Below are 20,305 nucleotides of genomic sequence, written 5' to 3'. Positions count from 1 at the left end.
ATGATATCCATAATGTATAGAGCGGAAAACTTAAAGAGGAAGTACATGATTCTGATTGGTAGAAAATGCGCCGACTTCATTAATCAATCTACAATAACCCATATTGCATCATTCTTCGAGACTGATTGCGGTAGCCTGACCACGAAGTCCATAATAATGTGCTCTCATTTCCATTCGGGAATAAGGAGTGGTTGCAACATTCCTGCAGGTCTCTGATGTTCTGCTTTAACCTGTTGACAACATAGGCATTTGAAGGCATGGCTGTAGACACCCCATTTTTGACTGCCCTTAAGACTTAGGCGCTACTGATGGTTTACTTGGTGATAAAAGATGTGCAGGGCAAAGGTTCGATTTCTTTGGCATGGAGAACTCCAAATCAAAACCTCACTCCCCATTTCTTGATCAAAAGATTTTAGATCTTAAAACCCTCTCTTTCAAAATATTTTGAAAAAAGGTTCCTACGATGTTCCAACGCTTGCATTTTGTTAAATGTTGCGCTTTTCGATAAACCAAGCAAGGACAAAGTGGAAATGAATGAAAGAGAGATGAAATCTTTAAAAAAAATCTTTCAAAACACCTTGTTCGGGGGTTTGGAGTTGAAGAAAAGAAGAGTGGAGAGAAGAAACCTAGTTGAGGAAGAAGTTGGGCATGAATCATTAAGAGAGAGACGAGTAGTCCTCGCCAAATAGGGCCTATCATTTTGCATACTTGGATTTAAGCCATGATGCCACCACCATTGGAAAGAATACTTCCCGGGCTTCATTTTACACTCAAGAATCTCCTAAAACCAAGTCCAGATGGGGGAGAAATGGTTGGTTAAAGTAGGGCATCAATCCGGTTGAACCGAAACTGAGCGACTTCACCAAAACAGACATAACTTTTTGCACAGTTGGAATATTGATGCAAGGCTACCACCATTGGAAATCTCACTTTTAGGGCTTCAATTTGGACACAAGAATGACCTACAAAAGAGTCCATATGAAGGAGTTATGCCCATTTGAAGTTGGGTCTGAAAAGTAGACTTATGGCCGATCGGCCAAAAAAAATAGCAGATCGGCCATCACAAGCAGCAGGTCGGCACAAAAGATGGCCGGTCAGCCAAGAGTGACCCAAATTCATTTTTTTTTGAAGATATTTCTCCTCCAACTATTTCTGGCTTGTGCCAGCTGTCCTAACTCAAATGTTTTCAACCAAATGCTCTCTTTTTGCTATATATGAAGCTATATCTCATATATCTCCCAACTTAGAACATTTTGAGCAATTGTGGGAGATTCTCATACTAAAATATCTCTCTCTCTCTCTACAAATTTCAGAGCAAAATTTCAGCTTTTCTCTCTAGTTTGCTCTCCCTCTTGCCCTTGTGTGCATGCAAGAGATATACTTGGAGATATACCTCTCCTTTGCCTAAGCATCATTGATCAAACTTGATCACCATTGGGCTGAGATTCCTTGGAGCCTTGTTTGAGCTCCAAAAGGTGGTCCTAGCTTAGAATTGGACCTGTTTTTGCAGCTGTGCTTCAAGGGTAAGAACTCTCTCCCTTTTAGCTTGTTTTGCATGCTAGCTTTGCCATAGTTTTCAACTACTTTGGGGCTGTTTTTTGGGGTGGTGTTGAACTGAAAAAAGCTCTGTTTTTCAGTCCTAAAAATGGTAGTTTAAGCCCCTTTTGTGTTAGGGGGTTGTCTCTCCCTTTGCTCTTTGGCTTGTAAAGCCTTTTGAGCCAACTTCCTAAGCTTTTGAAACCATCTTTTCTTGGCCTTTAAACCACTAAATTCCAAAGGAATTTTAGTGGTGGAAAGGTGGTTTTGAGGTCCAAAATGGGAGGGGGTGGTCCCCTCTCCTCTTGTCTTGTTTGCATGCATTGATGGCCTACCATATGAGCATGTATTTCTCCTTCTTTCAAGCTTAGTTCAAGCACTTTTTTGTGACTTTTAAGACCTGCCATAACTCTATTTTGCGTTGGTTTGGTCACCTCTTGCATGCTTTATACACTTGTAGTGTAAACTTGCATGCTAGCCTAGCTTATTTGATGGTTTAGCCTATTAATCTAGCATATGTATGCTCCACTCTAGCATGTTTTTGCTCATATTTTAGCATGCTTGAACTCTATTTTGAGCTGGTTTGATCATTCGAGCTTTTCTTTGTATGCTTGCAGTGCAATTGTGCTAAATTACCTAACATGTGCTATTGTTTTGGCCTCTAAGTCTAGCCATTCTTAGCTTATTTCAAGCATGCTTTAGAACTTCATTTAGAATGTTTTAGGACCATTTTGGGTTGTCTTGGTCAGATGGCTCATGTTTTGTATAGCTATAGTGCAAATGCCTTTACTATCTTATTGTCTAAGGCTTCTAGCATGCTTTTCTCGAGTTATTTGCATGCCTTGGCATCATTTTGTATGTGATTTTAGAGCATGTTTCATTGCCATACTCTCATATGTATCACTCTTTCATCACTTTTGAGAAGTTGAGCCTCATACCTCGTTTATGAGCCAATACGTATACATGTTTGCCTAGGCTTTTGGGTTTCCATCTCAGCATGTTTTGGTCTTTGTTTTGGCCTAATTGACCTATGTCCATAGCTGGCTTAATCATTTGTGCCATGTATTGCATGCCTTTTATGTAGTGCCATTTACTAGCCTTGTGCCTTAGGCCTCCTAGCATGCCTTATTTGTGATGTTTATGTGATATGGCATCATTAAACACATAATTTCAGAGCATATGTCATTGACATGTTCTCACTTCTTTCACTCTTTAAGTGCTTTTGAGAGTTGTGCCTTATGCCCCGCTTGTGAGCCAATTTGTGTGCATGTTAGTCTAGTCTTTTGGGCTTCAATTTCAACATGTTCATGCCACTGATTTGGCATGTTTTAGGTCTATCCATGGCTGATTTTGTTGTTTGAGCTTGATAATGTATGCTTCTAGGGTAATACACTTCACTAGATTTGATGCTTCATGCCTCCAACATGCATTACATGAGTTGTTTGCATGATTTTAAGCCATTGAGCATGTCATTCTAGTGCTAAAATGTGTGTCATTGCACTCCATTATTTCAGTCTCTCATTTTCCTTGAAAGTGGTCTTAATCCTCTTGTTGGCTTGAGCATGGAATTGAGGCTCTCATGCCTAAGGGTTTTAGCCTTCTCTTGAGGGTTTCTACTAACCAAAAGCATGAGGCTTCTTTCACGCTCAAGGTGCTTGTGGCTTAGATCTTCTTTCAAAATTAGAGGACTCTCACTTTTGGACTTAACCGATTAAGAGACTAATTGGTAATCTAAAAAGAGTAAACAAAATGAACAAAGTAAAACATGTGAAAGATAAGCATGTTGTTTGCATTGCATTATGTTTAGATCGAACGTTAATCTAAACACAAAGAATGTGGCACGTTTCATACTCCAACATTCATTGACTTGTGCAAACTTGGCTTCTCGGCCATCGTGCATTGCGATGCTTGGTTGGTGGCCTGAGAGTCGAGTACTACGCTCCTTTGAGCTCGAGAAATGATAAGGAGAGTAGTTGTACACACATGTCTTGCAAATACACCGTTGTGCCCCTTGTTGTTCTCTGTTGCAGTAAAACTGGAGTTTGGAAAATCATGCTGGTCGACCGACCACAGAAGTAGTCGGCCGACCAGTAGGGGTGGTCGGCTGACCAGTTTTTCTGGTCTACAGCCCCCTTTTCTGGTCGGCAGCCCACCAGAGGGTCCCTGTGTTGGAGCAGAAGCAATCTGGAAGTTTGTGCAACTTTCAAAAATCAAATCAAGTGCAAATATAGGCAATTGGTGGCATGGCAATGGATTTCTAAGCGAGGCAATCGAGCATGCATGTCTCCCTCCCCTCGAGGCCATTTTAACTGCTTTGTTTAGCTAGTTAATTTGCTGATTTTGTAATTAATTAGTTAATGTATTTAGCTAATTTATTTCATCTTTGTAATGTTCTAATTAGCTTAGTATAGCTAGTTTTAATTCGATTTGTAATTAATTAGCTTAGATTAGCTAGTTAGCTTATTATTCGAACCCTCCGTCGAGAGGGCACAATGTTGTAATAAGCGTGCGTGTGTGTGATGCATGTCTTCCAACCCCCATTTCTTTCTTCCTTTTACTTAACCGCTTTCGATGGTTAGTTTAGGGTCATGTTTCAATTAGCATACTTATGCTTTGTATGTTTACATTCATTCATCTATATTGCATGCACCGGGTTCGGCGCATCATACAAACTGCATTGTATCTCAATAACAATTTGAATACATGTTATCAAGTTGCATTCACATGACATCTTAGAATAGCCGAGCCTATCTTAGTTGCATTTTGCACGTGTTGCATTAGGCATTCTTGACATAGCTAGGATCATGCATTGATTATTAACTAGCTTCTTTTTTGGCTCGGAGTACTAGGTAAGCTTTTACGCTTTAGCATCCTTGCATGTGTGTAAGTGACTGCCATGATAGCATGCTTACCATGAGGCTAACTGCTTAAATGTTTAACTGTATGAATGCCTGTGGATGAAGGCTTCATTACTTGAATTGGAATAATTCATCGAAATGCGAGTTTTAAGCCCACTTGAGAGTGGCAAATCATGTTTTCTAAGCCCACTTGAGGGTGGCAAATTCACGTCTTAGCCTACTTGCGGGTAGCACTTTCAAACCATTTTCAAAAAAACAAACATTGAATTATTTTATTCTAATTTAGGCGATCTAATCTATACTTGTATGCTGTGCGCATCACATAGTAAGGTTAGCTAATTAACTGGAATAAGAACACACGTATTTTCAAAAACAACATATCATGTTAGTAGAGGCCGATCTTTGATCGGGCGACCGGGGCTGCTCATTTCAGGACCTTCCCCCTCTCGTACCCAAGTTCCCGAGCCGAGGCAACTTTGGTGATGACGGACACGTGGCCTTAGGCACAAGTCAGGGTTTCCTAAATTTCCCAAAAACAAAACATTTAGGTGGCGACTCTGAAATCTGGCAAAGTAGTCCATGTTTGGCGTTTTTTGATTAAAATCGATTTTCCAAAACGATTTGTCAGATTTGGACTCTTTGGTGATTTATCAGTCTTACATTGCACTTTGTGAGATTAGATTCAGAACCGTGACATGAGTCCGAACTGTAGTAGCTAAGAACAACGATTCGCGCCCTCGCGCGCGGAGCGAAGTTCCGAGCGATCTACTTGCTATGTCTTTCTTCATTCCTGTCCACCAGAAGTGTTCCTTCAAATCGTGATACATCTTCATATTGTCAAGGTGGATCGCAAACCTCGAGCTATGAGCTTCTACCAATATCTTTTTCTTGAGTTCTGGAAGGTCAGGCACGCAAATTCGGTTCCAAAATTTTAGCATCCCATTGCTTATCGTGAAGTCATGATCGGGCGTGATTTCTTGTTCCTCATACTTTTTCTTCAAATGTTTATCTTCACATTGGCGGATTCTAATTTCTTCAATCAACTCGGGTTCCATGATTATGTTGGCGAGCAACCCATTGATCTTGTAGGGAACGAGGGTACATGCCAAACTTTTGGTCGTCTTTCGACTCAATGCATCTGCTACTACGTTAGCTTTGCCGGGGTGGTGATGGACTTCTATATCATAGTCCTTCATAAATTCTAACCATCATCGTTACCTCATATTCAATTCCTTCTATATAAACAGATATTGAGACTCTTGTGATCTGTGTAAATTTCGCAGTTTACTCCATAGAGATAATGACGCTAGATTTTGAGGGCAAAGATTACCGCGGCTAATTCCAGATCATGGGTTGGGTAATTCTTCTCGTGGGTCTTTAGTCGACGTGAGGCATATGCAATAACCTTCCCATTTTGCATAAGAACGCAACCCAAACCATTGTATGAGGCATCACTATAAATTACGAACCCTTCTATTTCCGTGAAGAGTGCTAATATAGGAGCCGTCACGAGTCTATTCTTCAATTCTTGGAAGCAACGTTCCTGCTTGTTGGTCCATTCAAAGGGTGTGTTCTTCTGAGTTAGTTGGGTCAAGGGTGATGCTATCTTTGAGAAATCTTGCACGAAGCGCCGGTAATAGCCGACTAGGCCCAAGAAGCTTCAAATCTCAGACACGTTAGTAGATCGTGGCCAATCCACGATTGCTGCAACCTTTTTGGGATTAACTGAAATGTTGTCTTTGTTGATAGCGTGACTGAGAAAGTGTACACCGGTGATCCAAAATTCAAGTTTCTTGAACTTGGCATAGAGTTTTTGATCACGTAGTGTCTGTAGAACTCTTCGCAAGTGGTGTTCATGATCTTCTGGCAATTTGGAGTATATGAGAATGTCGTCAATGAATATGATGACGAATTCGTCAAGATAGGGTTTGAACACTCTATTTATGAGATCCATAAAGGCCGCTGGAGCATTGGTGACGCCAAATCGCATAATAAGAAACTCGTAGTGTCCATAACGAGTTCTGAAGGCAGTCTTCTCGATGCTTTCTGTTTTGACTTTTAGTTGATGGTAGCTAGAACGCAAGTCAATTTTTTAAAACACTTGGATGCCTTGCAGTTGATCGAATAAGTCATCGATTCATGGCAGAGGGTACTGATTTTTTATGGTGACTTTGTTTAATTCACGGTAATCGATGCATAACCTCATTGTGCCATCATTTTTCTTTACAAATAGTACTGGAGCTCCTCATGGTGAGATACTTGGTCGAATGAAACCTTTGTCCAAAAGTTCCTGGAGTTGAGTCTTCAACTCTTTTAATTCTGTCATGGACATGTGGTACGGGACTTTTGAAATTGGTTGTGCACCAGGTTGGGTTTCAATTGTGAATTCGATTTCTCGATCAACCGGGGTGCCAGGTAGGTCTTCAGAAAATACATCTGGAAATTCTCGAATCACAGGGATTGCATCAAGTGTGAGGGCCTCTTGTTGAGTATTGATCACATAACAGATATAACTACAACAACCCTTTCTTAGAAGTCGTTAGGTTGTCATGAAGGATATAACACATGGAGGGGGAGAGACTCCAGTTCCTTCGAAGACAAGCTCGAATTGGTTTGGTGACCGGAGGAAGACCTTTTTGGCTTCACAATCAATAGAGGCATGGTTGACAACTAACCAATCCATTCCTAAGATCACATCAAAGGTACTAATGCAAAGGGAAATCAAGTCTACGTGTAAAATTTCTCCTTTTAAGGATACAGTACAAGATTTGTACACATCAGCACTAAGGGCGGAGTTTCTAGAAGGAAAAGACACAGATAGTATATGTCCTAAGGGTTCGGGTGCTAATGCCAACTTGGTAGCAAAGTATGGTGTAACAAAAGAGTGAGTTGAACCAGAGTCAAAGAGAACATGGGCTAAGTGACCACAAACAGAAAGTGTACCTAACACAACATTCTCAGTAACTTCTGGGTTTCCAGGCACCAAGGCAAAGGCTCTTCCCTAGTGTTTTTGGTCCTTCCTCACTCCTCTAGGTACCGTGGGTTTTCGGAATGGTTCAAAGGGCCGACTATAAGACTGACAAGCATGGGACAATCTCTCAGCAAGTGGCCAACTTGGCCACATCTAAAGCATGCTCCCGTGTCTCAACGACATTGTCCCCAATGAATCCTTCCATAGGTAAAGCAAGTTGGAATGGCACCACCTCTGGGATTCGTGGGACCTTGATTTCTTGAACTGGTTGTGCCCGTATTTACCCTCTTAAGAGGCGCAACACTGGGTCTTCTGTTATCTCTTTCCCAAAATCTCTTCCTCTGGCTTGGTTCTCCAAAGCGCAAGGCTTTAATCCCTTTTTCCGTAATGTATGCTCAATCTATCACCGCCGCATAGGTTGGTAATTTCAAAACCTCCAACCTGTCCTTGATTTTAGCATCCAATCCTGCTTCGAATTTCCTTGCTTTTCGTGCTTCAGTGGAGATGACATATGTCGCAAATCGAGCCAGCTGCGTGAACTTGCTCTCGTATTCGGCCATTGTCATGGTTCCTTTCCTTAGATGTAAGAATTCTGATGCCTTTTGTTCCTACAGCGAATTTGGAAAGTATTTTTCATAGAATACCTCCAAGAATCTGGCCCAAGTCACAATATCTTCTTTCTCCAGGATAAGTAGCCACCATTCTTGTGCATTGTCTTTGTAGGTGAATGTGGCGAAAGTCACCTTCTACCTTTCTGTGCAAGGTAGCGTGTGAAAAATTTTCTCCATCTCTCTGACACAAGCTTCTGCCACTAGTGGGTTTGTACTGCCGGTGAATATGGTAGGTTTCAAGTCCTAGAACTATTTTATAATAGTTGGCTCTTCTCGTCGTTCAGGCAATTCATTATTAATGTTGGTTTGTAAGGCTCGCAGAAAACTAGTAGCTACTCTTTCGATGATTTGCTCCATTGGATCAGTACCACTGACCGATGATCCGGCTCCATTTCTATCATTAGCCATTACTACAAGTTGAAAACGGTTAGTGAACTCCCTTTCTCTTCTTTTGAACCACTTAGTATACATTTAATTATCTATGATTCACAAGATACTATAACAGTACAAGTTACTATAACAGTACATATATCATTTTTTACTTATGCAAAAGAAAACACATTAGTACAACGTACTTAAAATACAGTCAAGAATGTCTAATCCTGTTAATACAAAAATAGAAGGATTAGATTAGTCATTGTCAGTTTCAAAAAATATATATATATTGGTGACATCTCTCGATCATGCTCCTAGAATAGGTCACTGAGCCCCCACGAAAACTGGCTCTAGAAGACTGGGTCATGGAATAGCCATGAGAACTCCTGTTGCATGAGGGATTCAAACTCCCATCCACTGAGCTCAATCCCAAAATAGCGCCAAACTACCTAGACCATGTAGACCGGTACACCGTGGTCATATCCCCAAAATTGTCACCCAGTGAGCTGCACAGGTATCTCTAAGTATGTGGTACTGTCGGTGTAGTCTACTGCTGGGGTCTAGACATTGTGCTATGGAGGAGGTGTAGTAGTGCGAATATGGCTGCTAGGGTATTTATTCCCTCTCCTCTCGGCAAAGCCTGGGGGTAAGGGAGCGACCAGGAAATGTGGATGTACCAATCCGACGACATGTGTCGGCCCAATGTATCTTTCTTGGGTGCTAGCCTGGCTAAGTCTCCAAAATAGGTAATCCTTATCAGGGTCGGCCTGCAAATATACTGGCCTCCCCATGAGTCGGTCAAGGTCAGGGTGGAGTCTATCTGATAATGCTTTCTGAGTCCCCCCATCCCTCCAATAAGTTAGGGGCCAGATGCGCTCCCTAGGACTCGAACCAAATCAATTCTTCCTAGTATGTCATGTCCTACAACACAGGAAAACTTAGCCTAGACATATGTATAACATGGTTTACTTGCATTAGACAAATTAAGATTTTGCTTTAGTTGGTATATTTTTTTTGAAATAATTTTTAATTCAAATAATGCGAATTGCAAATAATGTGAATAATCGTACAAAAAATTTCAAAAACATATACAATTTTTTTTTATTTAAAAAAACCATTGCTCTGATAACACTTTTGTCACGACCCAAACTCGATACCCAAAGGTTCAGCGTCGCAACAAGATAAAATAAAATAATTCTAAAATTTCTGTAGTGGTAGCGCAATAGATAAATTAATTAAATTAAAATAAAATAATTGGGTACCAAAAGTTTATTAAAAGAAACAAAAAAGTCATTTGAGCTTTTCTTTTATTACAAGAGTCCAATCAAAATACAGATAGTACGAAAGAAAAACAAAAAAAAAAAGTAATGAAAACACTGTGACTTATCTCCCATCTTGATCTCGTTAAATCACGTCACCTGAAAGGGGTAACAGTTATAAACACATAGCAGAGTGAGAAATATTATACTGTGAGTGTAGGGGTACAAAAATAGCCATGGATAGTTATTTAGGTTAAATCATTAACATAAATTAAGTTGAACAAACAAATTAATTAAGTGGCAGAAACTGAAATAAATTACGTAAACAATTATAACCACGGTATAGAACAGAACAGAACAGGGGTCACTGGAGTGACAATCAAAACGGGGGTCAATGGATCCATGACAAACAGAGGACCACAAGGTGGCCAAACAGGGGCCAATGGTTTATTTAAGTCCCCCAAGGCGTGGGACTCCCGTGGTGGTATTTACAAAACATAATTGTTTATAAAATCTTTGTCAAATAATTTCTAAAATTTAAACAAACATATCCATGGGTTTCAATTTAAGAAAGTGAAGGCCGAACATCAGAGGCCAGCGGGTTTGTTGCAACCCTTGCCTATTGCCGAGTGGAAGTGGGAGCATGTCACTATGGACTTCGTTGTAGGTCTTCCGAGGACTCAGCGGGGCAGTGATGCTATTTGGGTGGTTGTAGACCGGTTGACTAAGTCGGCGCACTTCATTCCTATGCGTGTGAGAGATTCGGTAGACCATCTTGCTGATTTATATATTCGGGACATAGTAAGGTTGCACGGGGTCCCAGTGACGATCGTCTCAGATAGAGATCCTCGTTTTACTGCCAGGTTGTGGCAAAGTTTGCAGAGTGCCTTAGGCACTAAGTTGACTTTTAGCACGGCATATCATCCTCAGACTGACGGGCAGTCCGAGCATACTATTCAGATCCTTGAGGATATGCTTCGGGGTTGTGTCCTTGATTTCAGTGGGTCGTGGGAGAGGCACTTGCCATTGGTAGAGTTTGCCTACAACAACAGTTTCCAGTCTAGTATCGGTATGGCACCGTTTGAGGCCTTGTATGGCCGACCTTGTAGATCTCCTGTTTGTTGGGCCGAGGTGGGCGATGCACCTCTGTTGGGTCCGGAGTTGGTGAGGGAAACGACGGAGAAAGTTGAGCTTATCCGTAAGAGGCTTGTTACAGCACAGAGTCGTCAGAAATCTTATGCCGACCGTAGGAGGAGACCTTTGGTGTTCGAGGTGGGTGATCATGTCTTTCTGAAGATATCACCCAGACGGGGTTTGATGAGGTTTGGGAAGAGCGGGAAGTTGTCCCCTCGGTTCATTGGTCCGTTTGAAATCCTTGAAAGGATTGGCGAGGCTGCTTATCGTTTAGCTTTACCGCCGCAGCTGTCCGGAGTACATGGCGTGTTTCATGTGAGTATGCTTCGGAAGTATGAGCCGGATCCATCACATGTGTTAGATTGGACCGATTTACTGGTTGATGAGAATGTCTCGTATGAGGAGAGACCGGTTCGGGTCTTGGATAGGCGAGATCAAGTTTTGCGAGGCAAAACCATCCCTTTGGTCAAAGTCTTGTGGAAACATCACGGAGTGGAGGAAGCCACTTGGGAACGTGAGTTGGAAGTTCGTGAAAAATATCCGGACATGTTTATCGATTAGTAATCTTGTGTGTAGATTTTGTATTATTGTCGAACTTTAGAGTTTTATATATATGTATTAAGCTGTAAAACATTGAGAATGTATTGATTAATGGGAATATTTTGGAACTTGCCTCAAAATTGAAATTGAAAGAAAATTACATGGTGTTAATACAGGTGGAAATACATGTTGTTTTACATATTGTGAGATGCCTCTTGATAAGAGATGAAATGGCCGGTGTTGGGTCAAGTTGTTTATTATTGAGTTATCATATTGTTGGAATTTGAGAAAAACTTGTTTTCGAAACCTTGTGCTTAATTTCGGGGACGAAATTCTTTTAAGGAGGGGAGGTTATAGCGACCCCGGTCTTTTCTCTTTAGATTAGTATATCCGGACTTAGGTTCCGTGGATCCTGTCATTATTTATTGGTTGTTGTTGTCCTTTAATCTCTTTGTATTTGAAGTATAGGGTGTGTCGGGCGGGTCTGTTACAGGTTGGTTGAGTTTAGATGCCAATAGGTGATGCCCAGATTTTGGCCTTTACGCTCGAGCGGAAGTATTAACGCTCGAGCGGGCCCTTTGTTGATGCTTCTCCGCTCGAGCGGGATTTTTGACGCTCGAGCGTGATTTTCCATCTTCTAGTATTTTACCCTGCAATTCGTCCGCTCGAGCGGTAGTTTTTACGCTCGAGCGTGATCCCTTGTTTTGTTCCTACGCTCGAGCGGAGAGTTTGATGCTCGAGCGGGTGCCAGCGCCTGCAAAACTTCTGGAAGTGTGCAATCGACGCTCGAGCGGATATTTTCACGCTCGAGCGTGAGTCTGTGTCTGACGCTCGAGCGGGGCTTTCTACGCTCGAGCGAGGAGTCGAATACATCAGTCCGTGATTTCACTTTTTGGATCACTTTTTGACCTACTTTTTCTTCTTAACTTTTTAAAAACCGCCTCTTGAGGGTTTCTTTCTCTTTCTCTCTCTAAACTTGTCTTCTCTCTAAGAATTGATCTACCTAGAGTGAGTATCTAACCTTGGCCCTTTATTAAAAAGTTAGAGTGGATTGAGGGCTTCGTTTTAATCTGAGAAACTTGGGATTTGGAGCACGTTGGTCTTTGGTCTTCATCTCCGTCTTCTCCATTCGGGTTATTTTCTTCGAGGTAGGGATTTCCTACTCCAATTTATAAGTTTTGTTCTAAGTTTTGGGTATTTTGATATGTTGGCAATACTTTGGTAATTTTGGGAAAAACCCTAGTTGTATTAATAAATTAATTGGTATAATTAATTTAAGGAAATTGGGGAATTGGGTTAAATTCATGAAATTGAGGAGTTTATTAATTAAATGGTGTAGTTGATTTGTTTAGTTACTCACCTATGAAATTGTTGGAATTATATTAGTTGATGTATTTATTTTCAGTTTATAAATAACTGTTTTGGGCTATCGGTGGAGGTTAGCCGTGATTGTTGTAGACACTGCATGTGGATTAGGGATAACTGAAACTAATCATTGATTAAGACATTAATTTTGGCTGCTGAATTAATACAGGCATTATGTGTATTGATTGTGTGTTGTATATGTTATGTGTTTGCATACATTGTTTTGTGTGGGAGGAGATAGGGGATGTACTCCACGGTTTAGGGGAAGATAGGGAATGGACCTCTAAACCGGATTTTGTTTGGGAGGAGATAGGGGATGGACTCCATTAGCCACACTTTTGTGTGTGCTTATTTATATTGAAGTGTTTTATTGATACAGCACTAAAATGTGTATCAAACTGGAAGTATGAAGTGTTTGATTTGAGCCTGAGTCTCATCTGTTTGTTGACACTGGATGAATGTGAATATATTATGTATGGTTCACTGTTGTAAGATTGGCCAGGTTCTGTGCCATATTGATAATGTTGGAAAGTAAAACATGTCTTAGACATTAGTGTCATGAAACTGTATAATGATGTAATTAATTATATTGGTTAACCATCTATTGAATTCCTTAGCTTTATTCATTGCTTATAATTGGTTTAGTATATTTCTACTGGGCTGTGGCTCACCCTTTATGGGAACATCATTTTCAGGTTCAGGTGATAAGCTACCTCCAAGGACTTAGCTTGGAATTTTGAAGATTTATCTTTAGTTATTTGTTTTATTTTGTTATTTTGAGATTACATGTAACTATTCAAGCCTGGGGCTTAACTTGTAAATGAGTTAGTACTCATCTTTTTTGTATCCAAGTGCTAGCTTGGAAAGATGTAAGCCCTTAGGGCATTTATTTTGATGTCGCATGTGATGTCTTTCAATAAGAACACTCTGATGTATGGTACAATGGTTGGTTTTCATGATTAAAGTTATGTATGCAATGGGTTTATTTTGAGGGCGTTACAAATTGGTATCAGAGCGTACCGGGTTCGAATACTTTGGGTACGTGGGAGGTGATTAGTATCACAATGGGTTCGTCTCGCTTGATAGAGACTTAGATGTACTGTTATGTTCTTATATGATAGCATGTTTATGTGATTATGTGGGTATGGAACGTAGTTTCTAGGATGTTAATTGGACCCTTGAGTTTCTAGTAGTCTTGTTGGAAAGGCACTTGATCAATGCTGTTTCCAACCGGAACTATAGTAACGCTTCGGGACTATTATTATCCAGGAATGAAATTCGTAGGTGCTTATGTGATTATGTGCTTACGTGGAATGAATTATTTTTGTCCAATGCATTAGGACGCGAGTGTTTAGTTTCGGCCCATTTATTAATGTGCTAACGTCTTTGTTTGTTTCCTTTATTAGGATGTCAGGACGAGGACGAGGACGCGGTAGACGTGGTAGGCCGGGTAGGCAGGAGGTACCGGTGCCAGAGGAGATTCCGGCAGTTCATGAGGGAATTGGCCAGGCCAATGTGGCCGAGCCAGTAGGCCAGCAGGCTATGAACGCTTTAGCCCGAGAGATAGCAGGGGCATTCAGGGAGTCAGTAGGCATTCTTAGGGCTGAGAATCAAGCCCAGGTTGTTGTTGCGGATGCAGGACCTTCCTTTCTGAAGAGGGAGTTCTTCCGGTCTAATCCGGATGAATTTGTGGGTGATCCTAAAAAGCCGCTTAAGGCAGATGAATGGCTCGAACAGACAACGAAGACGTTTGAGATGCTTGGCATCGAAGACGAGGCGTTGAAGGTGACCTTGGCATCATTCCAGTTGAAGGGGGATGCGGGTCAGTGGTGGAAGTTCACTAAGGGGCGTATAGGAGGTACATGGGAGGCTTTTGTGAATGCTTTCCAGGAGAAGTTCTTATCTCCAGCAGTTAGGGAGAAGCTGAGAGACCAGTTCTGCCAGCTTAAGCAGTCGAGTTCTTCAGTGGCCGAGTTTGAGGCTGCATTTACTAGTTTGTCCAGGTTTGCACCTGAATTGGTGGCGTCTGAGGAACGTCGTTGTATTGAGTTTGAGAGGAAGTTGAGGCGTGGCCTCAAGCTGAGAGTTGGGGGAACTATGATTCGGGATTATGGGCGTTTGGTTGATGCTGCAGCCCACATGGAAATCATGATGCAGGAGGAGGAGGAAGGACAGAAGGGCTCCAAGAGGAGTCAGGATGGTCAGAGTGATGGTAGGAGACAGAAGGGTTTTAATCCCCAATAGTCTCAGAGTAGCTTTTCTAGATCGACGTTTCCTGTGCCGAGTGCTAGTTCGGGGAAAGGCAGTCAAGGAGACATTACCTGCTTCAAGTGTGGCCAGCTGGGCCACAAGTCTCCAGTTTGTCCTCAGAGGGGAGGAGTGCAGAGAGCAGCATCATCTTCGGCTCGATCTCAGAGCCAGAGTCAGGGTAGAGGTCAGCCACTCTCGTGTTATCAGTGTGGTCAGCCAGGGCATATGAAAAGGTATTGCCCGCAGTTGGGTGGCACACCTGGTGCATCTGGTTTGAGGCAGATTCAGGGTCAACAGCCAGCTCAGTCGGGTCAGGGCTCGAGGGCCAATCAGGGGGCTTCATCGTCTCAGTCGGTGCAGCAATCTTATGCTCCTAGGGGTGAGCAGGTTGATCAGAGGTCATCTGGGCGCGTGTATGCTGTTACCGCGCAGGATCTTGTACCGGCTCCATCTGTTGTGAGAGGTACTTTCTTGTTTTGCAACTCGGTTGCTAATGTTTTGATTGATACGGGTGCATCTCATTCCTTTGTGTCTGCTGCATTTGCATCTGTTTTGGAGTTGGAGTTAGCACAGTTAGCATCTCCTATTTGTGTAGTGTCGCCTCTTGGGGGTGAACTGATTTGGAAACACGGTGTTAGGGGTTGTGATATAGAGGTTGATTACCATAGAATCCCATTTTCCTTTGTAGTTATGCCTATGAGAGGTTTCGATGTTATTTTGGGTATGGACTGGTTATCGTCATACCGGGCAGTTATTGATTGCTACCGCCAGAGAGTCACTTGTTGTACCGTGAATGGTGAGTGTTTTCATTTTCTGGGGGACCGTGTTGGTAGTGTTTTGCCACCGGGGTATGTTCCGCGAGGACGGAGTGAGCTTAGTGGTCTACTTGCTAACCTTTCGATTAGTGAGGACGGTGAGACTCAGATGGTGTTGCCAAGGGTGGTGTGTGAGTACTCGGACGTTTTTCCCGAGGATCTTGTTGGGTTGCCACCGCATCGAGAGATTGAATTCTCTATTGACTTAGTGCCCGGCACGGCGCCGATTTCTATGGCACCTTATCGTTTTGCCCCAGCTGAGTTAGTTGAGTTGAAGATCCAACTCCAGGAGTTGCTAGATAAAGGCTTTATACGTCCTAGTGTTTCGCCTTGGGGAGCACCGGCCCTCTTTGTTAAAAAGAAAGGTGGTGCTTTGAGACTTTGTATAGATTACCGGAAATTGAATCGGGCTACGGTTAAGAATAAGTACCCTATGCCTCGTATAGATGATTTGTTCGATCAGTTGAAAGGTTCCCGTTGTTTCTCGAAGATAGACTTGAGATCAGGTTATCACCAGTTGAGAGTCAGGGAGGAGGATATTCCAAAGACGGCATTCCGTACGCGGTATGGCCATTATGAGTTTTTGGTGATGCCATTTGGGCTCACCAATGCACCGGCAGTATTTATGGATTTGATGAACCGGATATTCCGGGAATTTCTAGATCGTTTTGTAGTCGTCTTCGTGGACGACATCCTTATCTATTCACCTTCAGAGGAAGAGCACGAGGAACACTTGAGGGTGGTGCTTGATTTACTTAGAGCCCATCAGCTTTATGCTAAGTTTGGGAAGTGTGAGTTCTGGCTAGAGGAAGTGAAGTTCTTAGGCCATGTAGTTTCTAGGGAAGGGGTGTCTGTTGATACATCCAAGACAGAGGCAGTGCAAGATTGGGTACAGCCTAAGAGTGTGTTTGAGATCCGCAGTTTTCTGGGATTAGCTGGGTATTATCGCCGGTTTGTAAGAGATTTCTCCAGATTAGCTTCGCCTTTGACTAGATTGACTCGGAAGGGAGTCAAATTTGTTTGGAGTGAGACTTGTGAAAAGTCGTTCCAGGAGTTGAAAGTTAGACTGACCACTGCTCCAGTCTTGATTATTCCGGAGAGAGGGTTGGGTTATGCAGTCTATTGTGACGCCTCACGAGAGGGTCTTGGTTGTGTGTTGATGCAAGAGGGGAAAGTGGTTGCCTATGGCTCACGTCAGTTAAAAGTTCACGAGAAGAATTACCCTACGCATGATTTAGAGTTAGCAGCTGTGATATTTGCCTTGAAGATTTGGAGACATTATCTTTACGGTGAGAGGTTCGAGGTATTCTCGGATCATAAGAGTCTGAAATATCTGTTCACACAGAAAGACTTGAACTTGAGGCAGAGGAGGTGGATGGAATTTATTGAGGATTATGACTTTGAATTGCATTATCATCCGGGAAAGGCCAATGTGGTGGCCGACGCCCTTAGCAGGAAACCTGTTGGTGACATAGCTAATATAGCCATCCGAGAGTGGGAGATGTTAGGTGCACTTGGAGAGTTTGATTTGCTTCTGGGCGAATCTGTTGAGGCTGCGGCCTTGTTTTTTGTTGTTGCGCAACCTACACTTATGACTCGAGTGTTAGAGGCTCAGAGGGGTGACCTTGAGGTAGAATCCCTCCGTGAGAAGATTTCTGGTGGGAAGGTTGAGAAAGGTTTGACGGTGTATCCCGACCTGAGTGTGAGATACCGAGACCGTCTGTTTGTGCCGGAGTCTCGTCGAGAGGAGGTACTCCGAGAGTTTCATCATTCACGCCTTGCGGTGCATCCGGGAGGTACTAAGATGTATCGGGATTTGGGTCGCCAGTTTTGGTGGCGGGGTATGAAGAGAGATGTGGCAGCTTTCGTGTCTAAGTGCCTTACTTGTCAGCAAGTGAAGGCCGAACATCAGAGGCTAGCGGGTTTGTTGCAACCCTTGCCTATTGCCGAGTGGAAGTGGGAGCATGTCACTATGGACTTCGTTGTAGGTCTTCCGAGGACTCAGCGGGGCAGTGATGCTATTTGGGTGGTTGTAGACCGGTTGACTAAGTCGGCGCACTTCATTCCTATGCGTGTGAGAGATTCGGTAGACCATCTTGCTGATTTATATATTCGGGACATAGTAAGGTTGCACGGGGTCCCAGTGACGATCGTCTCAGATAGAGATCCTCGTTTTACTGCCAGGTTGTGGCAAAGTTTGCAGAGTGCCTTAGGCACTAAGTTGACTTTTAGCACGGCATATCATCCTCAGACTGACGGGCAGTCCGAGCATACTATTCAGATCCTTGAGGATATGCTTCGGGGTTGTGTCCTTGATTTCAGTGGGTCGTGGGAGAGGCACTTGCCATTGGTAGAGTTTGCCTACAACAACAGTTTCCAGTCTAGTATCGGTATGGCACCGTTTGAGGCCTTGTATGGCCGACCTTGTAGATCTCCTGTTTGTTGGGCCGAGGTGGGCGATGCACCTCTGTTGGGTCCGGAGTTGGTGAGGGAAACGACGGAGAAAGTTGAGCTTATCCGTAAGAGGCTTGTTACAGCACAGAGTCGTCAGAAATCTTATGCCGACCGTAGGAGGAGACCTTTGGTGTTCGAGGTGGGTGATCATGTCTTTCTGAAGATATCACCCAGACGGGGTTTGATGAGGTTTGGGAAGAGCGGGAAGTTGTCCCCTCGGTTCATTGGTCCGTTTGAAATCCTTGAAAGGATTGGCGAGGCTGCTTATCGTTTAGCTTTACCGCCGCAGCTGTCCGGAGTACATGGCGTGTTTCATGTGAGTATGCTTCGGAAGTATGAGCCGGATCCATCACATGTGTTAGATTGGACCGATTTACTGGTTGATGAGAATGTCTCGTATGAGGAGAGACCGGTTCGGGTCTTGGATAGGCGAGATCAAGTTTTGCGAGGCAAAACCATCCCTTTGGTCAAAGTCTTGTGGAAACATCACGGAGTGGAGGAAGCCACTTGGGAACGTGAGTTGGAAGTTCGTGAAAAATATCCGGACATGTTTATCGATTAGTAATCTTGTGTGTAGATTTTGTATTATTGTCGAACTTTAGAGTTTTATATATATGTATTAAGCTGTAAAACATTGAGAATGTATTGATTAATGGGAATATTTTGGAACTTGCCTCAAAATTGAAATTGAAAGAAAATTACATGGTGTTAATACAGGTGGAAATACATGTTGTTTTACATATTGTGAGATGCCTCTTGATAAGAGATGAAATGGCCGGTGTTGGGTCAAGTTGTTTATTATTGAGTTATCATATTGTTGGAATTTGAGAAAAACTTGTTTTCGAAACCTTGTGCTTAATTTCGGGGACGAAATTCTTTTAAGGAGGGGAGGTTATAGCGACCCCGGTCTTTTCTCTTTAGATTAGTATATCCGGACTTAGGTTCCGTGGATCCTGTCATTATTTATTGGTTGTTGTTGTCCTTTAATCTCTTTGTATTTGAAGTATAGGGTGTGTCGGGCGGGTCTGTTACAGGTTGGTTGAGTTTAGATGCCAATAGGTGATGCCCAGATTTTGGCCTTTACGCTCGAGCGGAAGTATTAACGCTCGAGCGGGCCCTTTGTTGATGCTTCTCCGCTCGAGCGGGATTTTTGACGCTCGAGCGTGATTTTCCATCTCCCAGTATTTTACCCTGCAGTTCGTCCGCTCGAGCGGTAGTTTTTACGCTCGAGCGTGATCCCTTGTTTTGTTCCTACGCTCGAGCGGAGAGTTTGATGCTCGAGCGGGTGCTAGCGCCTGCAAAACTTCTGGAAGTGTGCAATCGACGCTCGAGCGGATATTTTCACGCTCGAGCGTGAGTCTGTGTCTGACGCTCGAGCGGGGCTTTCTACGCTCGAGCGAGGAGTCGAATACATCAGTCCGTGATTTCACTTTTTGGATCACTTTTTGACCTACTTTTTCTTCTTAACTTTTTAAAAACCGCCTCTTGAGGGTTTCTTTCTCTTTCTCTCTCTAAACTTGTCTTCTCTCTAAGAATTGATCTACCTAGAGTGAGTATCTAACCTTGGCCCTTTATTAAAAAGTTAGAGTGGATTGAGGGCTTCGTTTTAATCTGAGAAACTTGGGATTTGGAGCACGTTGGTCTTTGGTCTTCATCTCCGTCTTCTCCATTCGGGTTATTTTCTTCGAGGTAGGGATTTCCTACTCCAATTTATAAGTTTTGTTCTAAGTTTTGGGTATTTTGATATGTTGGCAATACTTTGGTAATTTTGGGAAAAACCCTAGTTGTATTAATAAATTAATTGGTATAATTAATTTAAGGAAATTGGGGAATTGGGTTAAATTCATGAAATTGAGGAGTTTATTAATTAAATGGTGTAGTTGATTTGTTTAGTTACTCACCTATGAAATTGTTGGAATTATATTAGTTGATGTATTTATTTTCAGTTTATAAATAACTGTTTTGGGCTATCGGTGGAGGTTAGCCGTGATTGTTGTAGACACTGCATGTGGATTAGGGATAACTGAAACTAATCATTGATTAAGACATTAATTTTGGCTGCTGAATTAATACAGGCATTATGTGTATTGATTGTGTGTTGTATATGTTATGTGTTTGCATACATTGTTTTGTGTGG

The sequence above is a fragment of the Camellia sinensis genome, chromosome 9, assembly GCF_055761805.1.
Source record: "Camellia sinensis isolate YWXY chromosome 9, ASM5576180v1, whole genome shotgun sequence".
Lineage (NCBI taxonomy): Eukaryota > Viridiplantae > Streptophyta > Magnoliopsida > Ericales > Theaceae > Camellia > Camellia sinensis.
This window is presented reverse-complemented; position numbering follows the sequence as displayed.